Source organism: Camellia sinensis, chromosome 11, assembly GCF_055761805.1.
Source record: "Camellia sinensis isolate YWXY chromosome 11, ASM5576180v1, whole genome shotgun sequence".
Lineage (NCBI taxonomy): Eukaryota > Viridiplantae > Streptophyta > Magnoliopsida > Ericales > Theaceae > Camellia > Camellia sinensis.
Genome location: NC_138971.1, coordinates 11,425,490 through 11,438,666, shown reverse-complemented (window position 1 = coordinate 11,438,666; position 13,177 = coordinate 11,425,490). Strand labels below are relative to the sequence as shown.

The 13,177-nt window shown below is 34.5% G+C and overlaps 1 pseudogene across 1 annotated transcript; it reads left to right on the top strand.

The window, feature by feature from the left end:
* Positions 1 to 4,028: 4,028 nt before the first annotated feature.
* LOC145802148 (phytosulfokine receptor 1 pseudogene) lies at positions 4,029 to 11,607 on the top strand (annotated as a pseudogene). Its single transcript, XR_014344535.1, has 3 exons — positions 4,029 to 4,032; positions 4,148 to 4,907; positions 10,283 to 11,607. The product of XR_014344535.1 is annotated as a phytosulfokine receptor 1 pseudogene (transcript).
* Positions 11,608 to 13,177: the final 1,570 nt, after the last annotated feature.

The following is a 13,177-nucleotide window of genomic DNA, read 5'->3' as shown; positions in this document are numbered from 1 at the left end:
TTATTCATATTTTATAATACATTTATAAGAATAATTAAATACGATTTCTCACAATATTCACCCTATTTGGTTTACAATTTTCAAAAACAGTTTTATGAGTTTTCAATTCATATTTTTAAATATTTTAATCATTTTTAAAAATTTTAATTTTTAGACTCACTTAATCTTAATATATTTAAAAAATAAAAAATTTGTACAATACAATATATTTAAAAAATTTATTCAAAATTTATTCAAAATTTTTAAAAAATTTATTGGATACAATAAAATATGAAAATGTATTGAATTTTTTTATATTTTTTGTATTTAGTGATTTTTTTTAAAAAATTGTACAAATATTGTACTTTTTAAACATATTTAAATCCGATGTATTTAAAAATTAAAAAAATTACTGAAAATATTAAAAATGAAAAAAATATGAATAAAAAAAATTGAATTTTCTTAAATTGGTGATTAGTCTTGAAAGAAAGAGAAGAATCAAATGGGTCACAAACAACAATTATACATCCCTAAAAAACTAGAGCTCTAATTGAAATCTATTAAGGTGAAAAATCCAAAAAAAAAAAAAAAACAAAGCCAAAACATCACATCAAATGGGCCCTAGACACATATTAGAGCTCTCAATCTTTATTCTTAGAGCTATTAGAGCTCATAATTAGAGCTCCAAAATATTTTTGGGGTCATAAATCAAAATTTTAACTATTTTATATATAATGTACTGTCAATATTGGAAAAGGTGGACAGATGACAAGTCATAGGCTTTGGATGTGGTTTGACTTTTTGATTGTTTTAATCTTGGGTTAAAAAGTTTTATGTAGAACGAATTTTTTGATTTTTTTTTTTAATTTTTTAAGAGAAAAAGTAAAATAATTATAATTTGAATATAACATTTTATTTTATTAATTTCTTAGTGTATTTTGGGAGTGTTTGGCCAGTGGGGTTTGGGCTATTTTTAACTAAAATTTACAACAAAAAAAAAAGAAGTTAAAATAGTTAATAAAAAAAAATATCACATCAAATTCATAATTATTTCATTTTTTCTCTCACATATATCATATTTAATTATAAAAAAATTCAATCTAAATTTTAAATATAATTATTTTAACTTATTAAAATAATCAAATATTAAAATAACTAATTTTTAATATTTTTATTTTGTTGTGATTAAAATAATTTTTTAACCCCAAAAATTCTAACAACAATCGAGTGCTATGACATGTACCGTGTTTAAACTTCCTTTAGACTAGCGTGTAGTTTACGTGAGATGTCACACACTACTTTGTGCGTCCACTAATTTCTCGTCCAATTCCACTAGTATTGTACCACATAGGACTCAAACTTTTTGAATATATCAAAATGACGTCGTTTTGATTCTTTTTTTTTCTCCTTTTTCCTTCCCTCCTTTTCTTCATCTTCTTTCTTTCTCTTCTCTTCTCTTTTTCTTCCTCTTCTTCCTCTATTCTTTCTGAATCCAACACACCTTGGCAACCTATCCCGACCCTAAATTGCCCCTTCGCAACCCCTTCCTGTCACCCACCGCCGTCGCTGCCTACCCGCCCTCTCTCTCTCTCTCTCTCTCTCTCTCTCTCTCTCTCTCTTTCTTCTTCGATGTTGGGGTTCCGATCCAACTCCGATCTAGCCCCCTTCTATCCTCTCTCTCTGTAACTTTCTCTCTTCTCATTTTTCTCTCCATTCCTTCCCATTTACAAAGCAAAAACTCTTCAAGTTTGATTTTTTATTTGATTTTTCTTCAGTATTCTTAATGAATGACTCACAAACTGAAATCATCACAACTGCACACAACATCTCTTTTTGTTAAACTACTGTTGAATATAGTTTTGAGAATTGTAATTGTAAAAACATGTGTCTATTGTTGGCTTAGTTTTCTTACGAATGAAAATATCATAAATGCGAGCGTGCCAGTAAGGATTGAAAAATCCTTACAGATTAAATTCAAGCCAATTATCAAACAATTGTGCTGACGGTTCTTTTGCCTCAATGAAGAGGACTTCAAAATTGCCAAGTGTAAAGAAAAGAAAAATTAACAGAAGAATGAGAGAGGCGGAGAAAGATGATTGAGTGAACAATCGGGATGATTGAGTGAACAATCGGGGTGATTGAGTAAACAATCAAAGTAACAATTACTTACCTCTACTCCTATACTTTGAAAATGAAGTGCATAAAATGCTTCGAAAATGAAATGCTGAAAATAAATGCTTTGAAAATGAAATGTTGAAAATAAATGCTTTAAAAAGGAAGTGCGTAAAATAAAATACAGGAAATATAAATAAAAAAGATAAATATAACTCAATTGTCTTTGATTTAAGTTCTGCATTTTTTTACAATGTAGCCATAAATGGCTATTTATGGGCAAACATTTGTAAGGAAAAACTACCTAAAACTACCCACTCTTCCACCTCCTCCATTTCATACTCTATGATATTCCATAACTTCCTTCAACCTCCACTTTGTGCTCCATGTTCTCAACTTTGTTCTCCATCATCTTTTCACATTTTATATCTTCTCATAACCTCTAAATGAGTAAGAGGGTGACACATGTCCTGCAATTATATAAATAGTAAAATTGCAGATTTATGGTGCCAACATCTATGTAATCATGATGAATGAGTTTCTTTCTAGACTTTTGATGGGTAAAAAAAAGAAAAAAAGTTGGCCAACCAACATTTTGTTTGGCCGGTCGGTGATTTTTATTTTATTTTTTTTTTTTTGCCGGCTAAATGGTTTTATAGCTGGCCAACTATGTTTTAAATTTTTTTCGATAATGTTGTCGGAATGATAGGAAAAGGAGCAATAAGACGTATTTCCCATAAATTGTTGAAATTTAAACCTCAAATGCATCTTAATCCTTAGTATTTTTATTAGATTATATTGAAATTGCTATACATTGGCAAATGGGTTTGCTATAGTACACTGGTACATAATATTAATGGGTTTTTGATCTAGCTATTGCTGATTGAATTTGTTGAACTAGTGAAGAAGAAAATAAAAACAAAAAGAGAGAAGTCTAAGGGAGTGAGAAAGAAACTAGAGATGGAACAGCAACTCGACAGCCAGAGGACGAGAGGGATGAGAGGAAGCGAGAGGACCTGTGCTGCTTGGGTTTGAGAGAGAGAGAGAGAGAGATTCAAGGCATTTGCGACTTGACTTGTCGAAACCCAAAGCATTAACCTTTCTCGTCACACCATTGTGGGGTGCTTGATAGGGATTATTTACGCGAAAAACACAATACACTATGTGATTTATTTTGAAAAATAGGTTGAAAGTTAATTTTTTAATTTTTTTTTTCTTTCATAAAAAGTGTAAAAAAAATAAAGGATTGAAGTGACTTAAAAAAAATTTAAAAGTCAAAAAAATTAATTTTTAACTTAGATACCAAAATAGGCTTATGCATCTTATAACTAAAAAAAAATGGTATAATTTTAATTTTTTGAATCATAACTAAAAACATATATATCATAACTAAATACAATATGACATATCACTAAAAAACTTATAAATCATAACTAAAATAATATCATAATTAAAAGAAAAAATTAATCATAACTATAAAAAAAATGAAATAATTAAAGTATAACAGAATTTCCCTTATACACACATCTTATAACTTATTTAAGAGTTTATATCAAATTATTTAGGGTAACTTTTATTATAATTTATTAAATAAAAATAATTTAAATAAATTTAAAAAAAATTCCAAAAAAGGTGAGCGAGGGATGATTTTTCAAATCATCTCCGCCAAAGCCAAAAACCCCATGTCTTTTCCTTCACCTAGCTGTTTCACTCTCTCCTCTTTGATTGTTTGTACAAACCCAAACCCAGAACCCATCCATCATATCTCTCTCATCAATTCTTGTTTGTTTTTGTTTTATCAACAATAGTACTGAAACTAACAAAACCCAGATCACAATTCATCGCCTAACAGCTAGGTTCTTCAAAAACCTGACTTTACCCATCTCCGTCTCTCAAGCTCATTGTAATTGTTTCTCTGGGATGGGTGTGTTGGAGTTATGGGTAATCTTCACTTTCGCTCTTGTGTTCTCTTCACGAATTCAAGTTTCGAATTCCCAAAACATCACATGCAATTCGAACGTTCTCCAGGCTTTAGAGGCTATCTTGATTTGATTAGATTCAGGAACTATCAATGGTTGGGGAACCTCAATTTGCTGTAACTGGTCAGGAATCACCTGCAATTCATCTTCTTCACTCGGTTTCTTCAACGATCCTATCGATTCCGGTAGGGTTGTGAAATTGGAACTCTCGGGGAAGATATTGGCTGGTAAACTCAACCAAACTACTTTCACTGGTTTAGACCAACTCACAACCCTAAACCTCTCTATTAATTTCCTCTGAGGCTCTCTTCCTCCGTCTCTGTTTCAAATGTCGAATCTACAAGTCATCGACCTCAGCAGAAACGATTTCTCTGGTTCAATTCCGACGAATATCAACCTCTCATTTCTTGAGATCTTCGACATTTCTGAAAATTCATTCCAAAGCTCGGTTCCTGTGGGGATTTGTATCAATTCAACTCAAATTCGGATTATTGATTTTGCTGTGAATCACTTCTTTGGTAGAATTCCATCTGGGTTTGGGAATTGCAGCTCATTAGAACACCTCTAGCTTGGTCAAAATTTTCTCGCCGGAGATATACCGGAGGATATTTTCCAGCTACCGAGATTGAACCAGTTAGGTCTTCGGGATAATTGGTTTTCGGGTGAGCTCAATAGTGGAATTGGTAATCTCTTTGATCTTGTTCATTTGGATATATCATTGAATTCGTTTTCAAGGCCTATCCCAAATGTTTTTCATAGATTTGCAAAGTTACAAGAATTTTATGCTGAATCCAATAATTTTTCTGGTGGAATTCCCAATTCTCTGGCGAATTCTATGTTAGGGAAAATCCGTGATTCCCCACAAGTAAATCAATCAATGGGAATAAAAACTAATGCGGAAAAATTAAATCAAAAGTAACACAAGAATTTTTACGTGGTTCCCTCAATGTGAGGTACGTCCACGGGATCGAAATCCGATTCCACTATCAACCAAATAAGTTTCAAACGATTACAAACGAGACACTAATGGTCTCACAAAACACCCTTAGGTGAATTCCAAATAATCACAAATAAACAAGAGGAAAGACCTCACCAAATAGATGAACCAAATCTTCTGAACCAGAGTTGAAGAAGACCCAAAATAACGAACCAAACACCAACCGAAGATGCCCCAAAATTGAGCTTCACAAAAACCGAAATTGAACCAAATATTCCAATCTTTGGCACTGTTACCGAAAAATAACAGTGAGCCGCCACTCACCCTTATTTTGTTTTCAATGTTGTTCTTTGTATCACACGGCACAGCACACACTACACAATATATATATATATATATATATGTTAATCTAGGGTTTTGTAATCAAGCCCTAATTGTATCCAAATTGAATTGGATCTCCACAAATATAATATATAAAAATATATTATACCTAAACCAAGTCAAATTGAAATTCTTTAACAAATCAATTGGGTCCCACACTCCAATAAGGAGGTATACCCAACAATTCTCCCCCTACCGACTTAGGTGGAGAGATCAACCATACCCGCCAAAGTTCGACACTTCAAATGTTTGTCCCTCGACAAAGTCTTTGTCAACATATCTGAAATATTATCATCTGTGTGAACCTTTTCGAGTTACAACAATTTCGAATCTAATACATCACGAATCCAATGGTATCTCACATCAATGTGTTTCGATCTCGAATGAAAGGTAGAATTTTTACTCAAGTGAATAGCACTTTGACTATCACAATAAAGCACATATTTTTCTTGCTTTAAACCCAACTCTTGCAAAAATTTCTTCAACCATAACTCTTCTTTGCAAGCTTCCGTAATGGCAATAAATTCAGCTTCTGTAGTTGAGAGAGCAACACATTTTTGTAATTTAGATTGCCATGCCACAGCTCCCCCTGCAAAAGTCATCAAATACCCCGAAGTAGATTTCCGAGAATCAACATCACCAGCCATATCAGAATCTGTGAACCCATCAAGCATCGGCTTACCATCCCCAAAACACAAACACACCTTCGAAGTCCCTCGAAGATACCTTAAAATCCATTTTACCGCTGCCCAATGTTCTTTACCCGGATTAGAGAGAAACCGACTCACCACACCAACTGCGTGAGCAATATCCGGCCTTGTACAAACCATGGCATACATCAAAGAACCAACTGCTGAAGCATAAGGAACTTTCAGCATCTCTTCCTTGTCTTTCTCACTTGTAGGACATTGATTTGAACTAAGCTTGAAGTGACCCGCAAGTGGACAACCAACCGACTTTGCTTTATCCATATTGAACCTCTCAAGAACTTTCTCAATGTAGCTCTCTTGAGACAACCAAATCAGCCCTTTTTTGCGATCACGAACAATTTTCATACCAAGAATTTGCTTTGCCAGTCCCAAATCTTTCATAGCAAAAGACTTGCTCAACTCCAATTTCAACCTGTTTATCATGGTAGAATCTTGACCCACAATTAACATGTCATCAACATAAAGCAAAAGAATAATAAATTTACCATCCGGGAAATTTTTCACAAACACACAATGGTCCGAAGTGGTTTTAGTAAAACCATTATTCATCATGAAAGAGTCATATTTTTTGTACCATTGCCGCGGGGCTTGCTTGAGGCCATACAAACTTTTCTTCAATTTACAAACAAATTTCTCTTTCCCTTTTTCCACAAAGCCTTCCGGTTGCTCCATGTAAATTTCTTCTTCAAGGTCACCATGAAGAAATGCGGTCTTCACATCAAGTTGCTCAACTTCAAGGTTCATACTTGCAGCCATGCCAAGTACAACCCGAATAGAAGACATCTTTACAACCGGTGAGAAAATTTCATCAAAATCAATACCTTTCTTTTGCCCAAAGCCTTTCACAACAAGACGTGCCTTGTACCTCAGATTTTTGCCATCATTCTTCAATTTGAAGACCCACTTATTTTTCAGAATTTTCCTCCCTTTAGGCAATTTCACTAAATCATAAGTCTGGTTTTCAAGCAAGGAATTCATCTCCTCTTCCATGGCCTTTTTCCAATCACCTTTCTTTGCATGCTCAATTGCTTCTTGATAGCTCTCCGGCTCCCCTTTATCAGAAATCAACACAAATTCATTGGGAGGATACTTTCTTGAAGGTTGTCGGTCCCTTGTAGATTTTCTTAACTCAAGTTGTGGTGGTGGTTCTTGAGTTGGATGCTCTTCCTCAATTTCTGGCTCAACTTCATTAGAATTAACATCATCCTCTACATCTTCAATAGGTGGCTGCACATCTCCCCCGTTTTCATCATTAACTGAAGATGAAGGAGATGAATCCATGTCAATGAGATCACTAGTTTTTGGCTCTGGTTGATCACCTTTGCCAAAGTCTTCAATTGTTTGGTCTTCAAGAAACACAACATCACGGCTTCGAATGACTTTCTTGTCGACCGGATCCCACAATCTATACCCAAATTCATCACGCCCATAGCCAAGAAAAATACATTGTCTTGACTTGCTATCAAGCTTGGACCTCTCATCTTTTGGAATGTGAACAAAGGTTCGGCAACCAAACACTCTCAAGTGCTCATAAGACACATCTTTATCGGTCCAAACTCTTTCTGGAACATCACCATTCAATGGATAGGAAGAAGACAAATTGATCACGTCAACCGCTGTCTTCAATGCCTCACCCCAAAAGGATCTTGGCAATTTAGCTTGTGAAAGCAAACACCTTGTTCTTTCCACAATGGTGCGGTTCATCCTCTCGGCAACTCCATTTTGTTGAGGAGTCTTCTTAACTGTCTTTTGGTGCCGAATACCTTGGCTGCGACAATACTCATCAAATGGCCCAATGTATTCACCACCATTGTCTGATCAGATGCACTTCAATTTTTGCCCTGTTTCTCTTTCAACCATGGCCTGAAAATGCTTAAATACTTCTAAAACTTGATCTTTAGTTTTTAGTAGAAAAGCCCAAACTTTCCTTGAATAATCATCAATGAAAGTAACAAAATAAAGTGCACCACTATGTGTTCTAACTTTTAAAGGACCACAAACATCCGAATGAATCAACTCCAAAACATTTTCTTTTCTAGAAGCAACATTTTTATGAAAAGAAACTCTATGTTGTTTACCGGCCAAACAATGAACACAAGTTTTAAGATGTGTACCTTTCAAACCGGGTAGAAGCTCTTTCTTGAACAATACTTGCAGCCCCTTTTCACACATATGGCCAAGCCGCTTGTGCCATAATTCAGTAGAAGTATCTTCTTCAAGTGCATTGACAACACCTTTACAAATTTTTCCTTGCATCGAATAAAGTGTATGAGTCTTCTTACACTTAGCCACCACCAAGGAACCCTTTGTGAGCTTCCATATTCCATCACCAAATTTGTTGTTGTAGCCTTCATCATCTAGCTTCCCGGTAGAGATCAAATTGAGGCGAATGTCGGGAACATGCCTCACATCTTTAAGCAACAACTTGCAGCCCAGATTTGTTTCCAAGCAAACATCACCCATGCCGATAATCTTGGACAAACCTTCATTACCCATTCGAACAGAACCATAATCTCCTTCGGTATAGGTAGTGAAGAAATCAACTCGAGAAGTCACATGAAAAGAAGCACCGGAATCAATCACCCAATTGCTCTCTTGGCCCACAAAATTGATACAATCATCTTCACAAACAACCATGAGATCAGCATTGGTAGTAACTGCCGTTGTGTATTCTTGCTTCTTGTCCACACTTTTGTCACGCCTTTTCTCCTTATTCTTGAGCTTTCGGCATTCCCGCTTCATGTGCCCTTTCTCATGGCAATAATGGCACTCAATGTCTTTCTTTGAAAATGAACCATCTCTTGATTTGTCACGGCTTTGATCACGACCATGAGGAGTCTTACTCCTCCCCCTTGTTTTGCTTCGGCCTCTCACAACAAATGCTTCTGAATGAGAGGAACCCGCCGATTTTCTTCTGGTTTCTTCATTCAACAGGCTACTAGTGACTTGGCCCATTGTGACAACTCCATCGGGCGCTGAATTACTAACCGTCACAACCAAAGTCTCCCAACTTTCGGGCAAAGAACTAAGTAGCATCAAAGCCTGCAACTCATCATCAAAAATAATTTTCATAGAAGCAAGTTGATTAACAATACTCTTTATTTCATTCAAATGTTCAGGAATAGGGCTGCCCTCTTTATATTGTAAATTAACCAACTTACGAAACAAAAAGGCTTTATTTGTGGCTGATTTTCTATCATAAAGGCTCTCTAATTTTTTCCATAAATCATGTGCTGAAGTTTCAGTAGCAACATGATGAAACACACTGTCATCAATCCATTGACGGATAACACCAACGGCTTTTCGATTAAGCCTATTCCATTCATCATCTTTCATACCCTCGGGTTTGCCACTATCACCCTCAATGGGTCCATACAAATCTTTACAAAATAATAGGTCCTCCATTTTAGTTTTCCAAGTTACCCAATTGCTTCCATTGAAGCTAGACATACGACCCACATTCCCCTCCATTGATTTACACAAATAAATAAACTCAAATAAACCGTAAGCTCTGATACCAGTTGTTAGGGAAAATCCGTGATTCCCCACAAGTAAATCAGTCAATGGGAATAAAAACTAATGCGGAAAAATTAAATCAAAAGTAACACAAGAATTTTTACGTGGTTCCCTCAATGTGAGGTACGTCCACGGGATCGAAATCCGATTCCACTATCAACCAAATAAGTTTCAAACGATTACAAACGAGACACTAATGGTCTCACAAAACACCCTTAGGTGAATTCCAAATAATCACAAATAAACAAGAGGAAAGACCTCACCAAATAGATGAACTAAATCTTCTGAACCAGAGTTGAAGAAGACCCAAAATAACGAACCAAACACCAACCGAAGATGCCCCAAAATTGAGCTTCACAAAAACCGAAATTGAACCAAATATTCCAATCTTTGGCACTGTTACCGAAAAATAACAGTGAGCCGCCACTCACCCTTATTTTGTTTTCAATGTTGTTCTTTGTATCACACGGCACAGCACACACTACACAATATATATATATGGTTAATCTAGGGTTTTGTAATCAAGCCCTAATTGTATCCAAATTGAATTGGATCTCCACAAATATAATATATAAAAATATATTATACCTAAACCAAGTCAAATTGAAATTCTTTAACAAATCAATTGGGTCCCACACTCCAATAAGGAGGTATACCCAACATTCTAGGACTATTACTTCACTTGTTTTGAGAAACAATTCTTTGAATGGTGTAATTGATTTGAATTGTTTTGAAATGACCCATCTGGTTTCGCTTAGTTTAACCAGTAATCAGTTCACCGGGCCAGTTCCTGATAATATCCCACTCTGTCCGCGACTGAAAATAATTGGTCTTTCAGGAAACAACTTTATCGGGCAAATCCCAGAAAGCTTTAGGAATTTTCATGTTCTCTGTGTGCTTTCATTATCGAAATCGACCATTTTTAACCTCTCAGCTGCCCTTGATATCTTGCAGCATTGCCAGAGCTCGACTACTTTGGGTCTTAACTATGATTTTCATGGTGAACAATTGCCTTCCTTTCCTAGTCTAGGGTTTAAAAATTTGAAGGTTCTCACTATTGGCTATTGCGGACTCACTAGTGTGTTCCCCCAGTGGTTGAGTGGGTTGACAAATTTGCAGGTACTGGATTTATCGGGGAATCGATTGGATGGAACAATTCCGCCATGGTTAGGTAATTTTGAGTTTTTGTTTTACATGAACTTGTCGGACAACTATTTTACCGGAGAGATACCAAAGAAATTGACTAAATTAGAGTGCCTCATCTCCAAGGATGTCTTACTGGAAGACCCTTCTCTACACCTGCCATTCTCATTTTCATTCTCACGAGGCGTTGGTATGTTGTCGCAGTATTAGCAAATTTGGAGTTTGCCACCCACACTTGATCTCTGCAGTAACTCTCTCACCGGACCCATCTGGCTTGAGTTTGGGAACCTAAAAAACTTGCATTATTTGGACCTACAATGCAATAATTTATCTGGAAACATTCCTGATGATTTGTCTGGTATGACGAGCATAAAGACTTTGGATTTGTCTCACAACGATCTATCCGGAGCTATACCTCTTTCAGTGGTAAATCTCAGCTTTCTGTCCAAGTTCAGTGTTGCAAACAATCAACTGTATGGGACAATCCCTATTAGAGGGTAGTTTGAAACCTTTCCAAATTCGAGCTTTGAAGGCAACCTAGGTCTATGTAGTGGTGAACATTCGTCCCCGTGTCCGATTAGCAATCAAGTTCCTCGAGTAGTCTCTCCTAGCAAGTCGATATGGGGAGAGATTATTGTTAAAATGTCGTTTGGGATGGGAATTGGGGCTGGATTTGGGACAACTGTTGCTGTTATGTTCTTGTTTGTTCTAAAAAAATTAACATTTTACAAAAATTAACTTTTGAGTTAAATATTAGAGATATTTCACAGAGAGGTCCTATGATATTTAAAAGAAGGAATTGTATTCTGATGAACGTACCATTGATATAATGATTGAAATACTTGAACGATTCAAGATAATTGTGAGAATTTGTGGATTATTTTTGTTTGTCCATAGGATAGGATAGGATCATATCTTTTGCAATATTTTTCATGCACAGAAGGTGGTTTCCAAATTTGATGGCATTTCTCTTTTTTTAGTGTTTCTATTTGTTTCAATCTTACTGAACCATTACTTAGTTTGTAATGGAATTTCTAGTGGCTTGGATTTTGCCAGAGCCTATATAATAGGCAGTACTCCAAAGAGTAATCTCCAAAAATAACCCATATAGGTGTGATTGGGATATCCTTAAAAACAGTAATTTTACACACACACACATAGAGAGAGAGAGAGAGAGAGAGAGAGAGAGAGAGGAGTGTGAGCGTATTTTTGTATTGTTGCTGGTTTTAAGTTAGAAGTAAAAAAGGCTATTTGGTATGATTTTTTAAAAAAGGTTTGGATAAGCCTATTTGAGGAGAAATTATTCAATACTTTAAGAGCAAATTTAGGTGTTGCTTCAAAGTAAGTAGTTATTGGTGTAAATTATGAGATCTACTACTTTTTTGTTCGAGTTATAAGAGACAATTAAGTGTCAACATATGAATAGTATGAAGCAATGCTCCAGGAGCATTGAATAATTTCTCCTATTTGAGAGAGCATTTGGATTCGGTATGCACATTATGAAGTTGACCTCAGTAATTTAAATAGTTCACTTTTTAAGTTTTGTTGAATAAAATATTCATGAAAATTAATAGGATCAGATATCTATAGTTATATGTTTGAATCACATTTTACAAAAAAATAAAAAAATAAAAAAAATAGATAACAAATATAATTTAAAAAATAGCCATCTCTTTTTTTGTAATATAAATGTGATTGTTATAGCTATTAATATCCGATTATTTTGATTTTTTTTCCAAATATTCTAATCATCAAATTTTGAAAAGTGAACAATTTATATTACCGAGGCCTGCCCCAAAATAAGCCTACCAAACCTAAACATTTTCTCAAATTGAGATGGCTAACTTGAAAAAATCCATATCCTTTTCGAAAACTGTTTTTGAATGAGTTTTCATTTGAATTTAGTGATTTTTTTCCCCATATTTTAGTTAAATTCTTTCTCTTTTTAGATGCACCTATTTAGATGCATTTAAAAAAAATAAAAAAATAAAAAATTGAATAGAATATAAAAATAGTTCACTAAAACAAATCAAAATTTGAATAAAAACATATGCATTTATGATATATCTAAAAACTAAAACAAAATATGAAAAAAATTTAAGGAAATTTATTAGAAAATTCTCTTTCAAGTACATGTATACTAATTAGTCCACAAAATATTTTTATATTCTAATAAATCTTATTATTTTGGACATTTGATCTACAAAATTCCAATTCTCATATTTGAAGTATTTAATAGACAATTTTACACTTACATTTTTTACTTAGCGATTTGGTGATGTGAATATTCACATCATGGAATATTCAGATTGTCAATATGAACAGTAATACGCGTTTCACCTTACTATTATTAGGAGTATTTTGATAATTATGTCATCCATAGACCTTAGGAAAATTTATTGGAAAGTCCTATTTTGGAA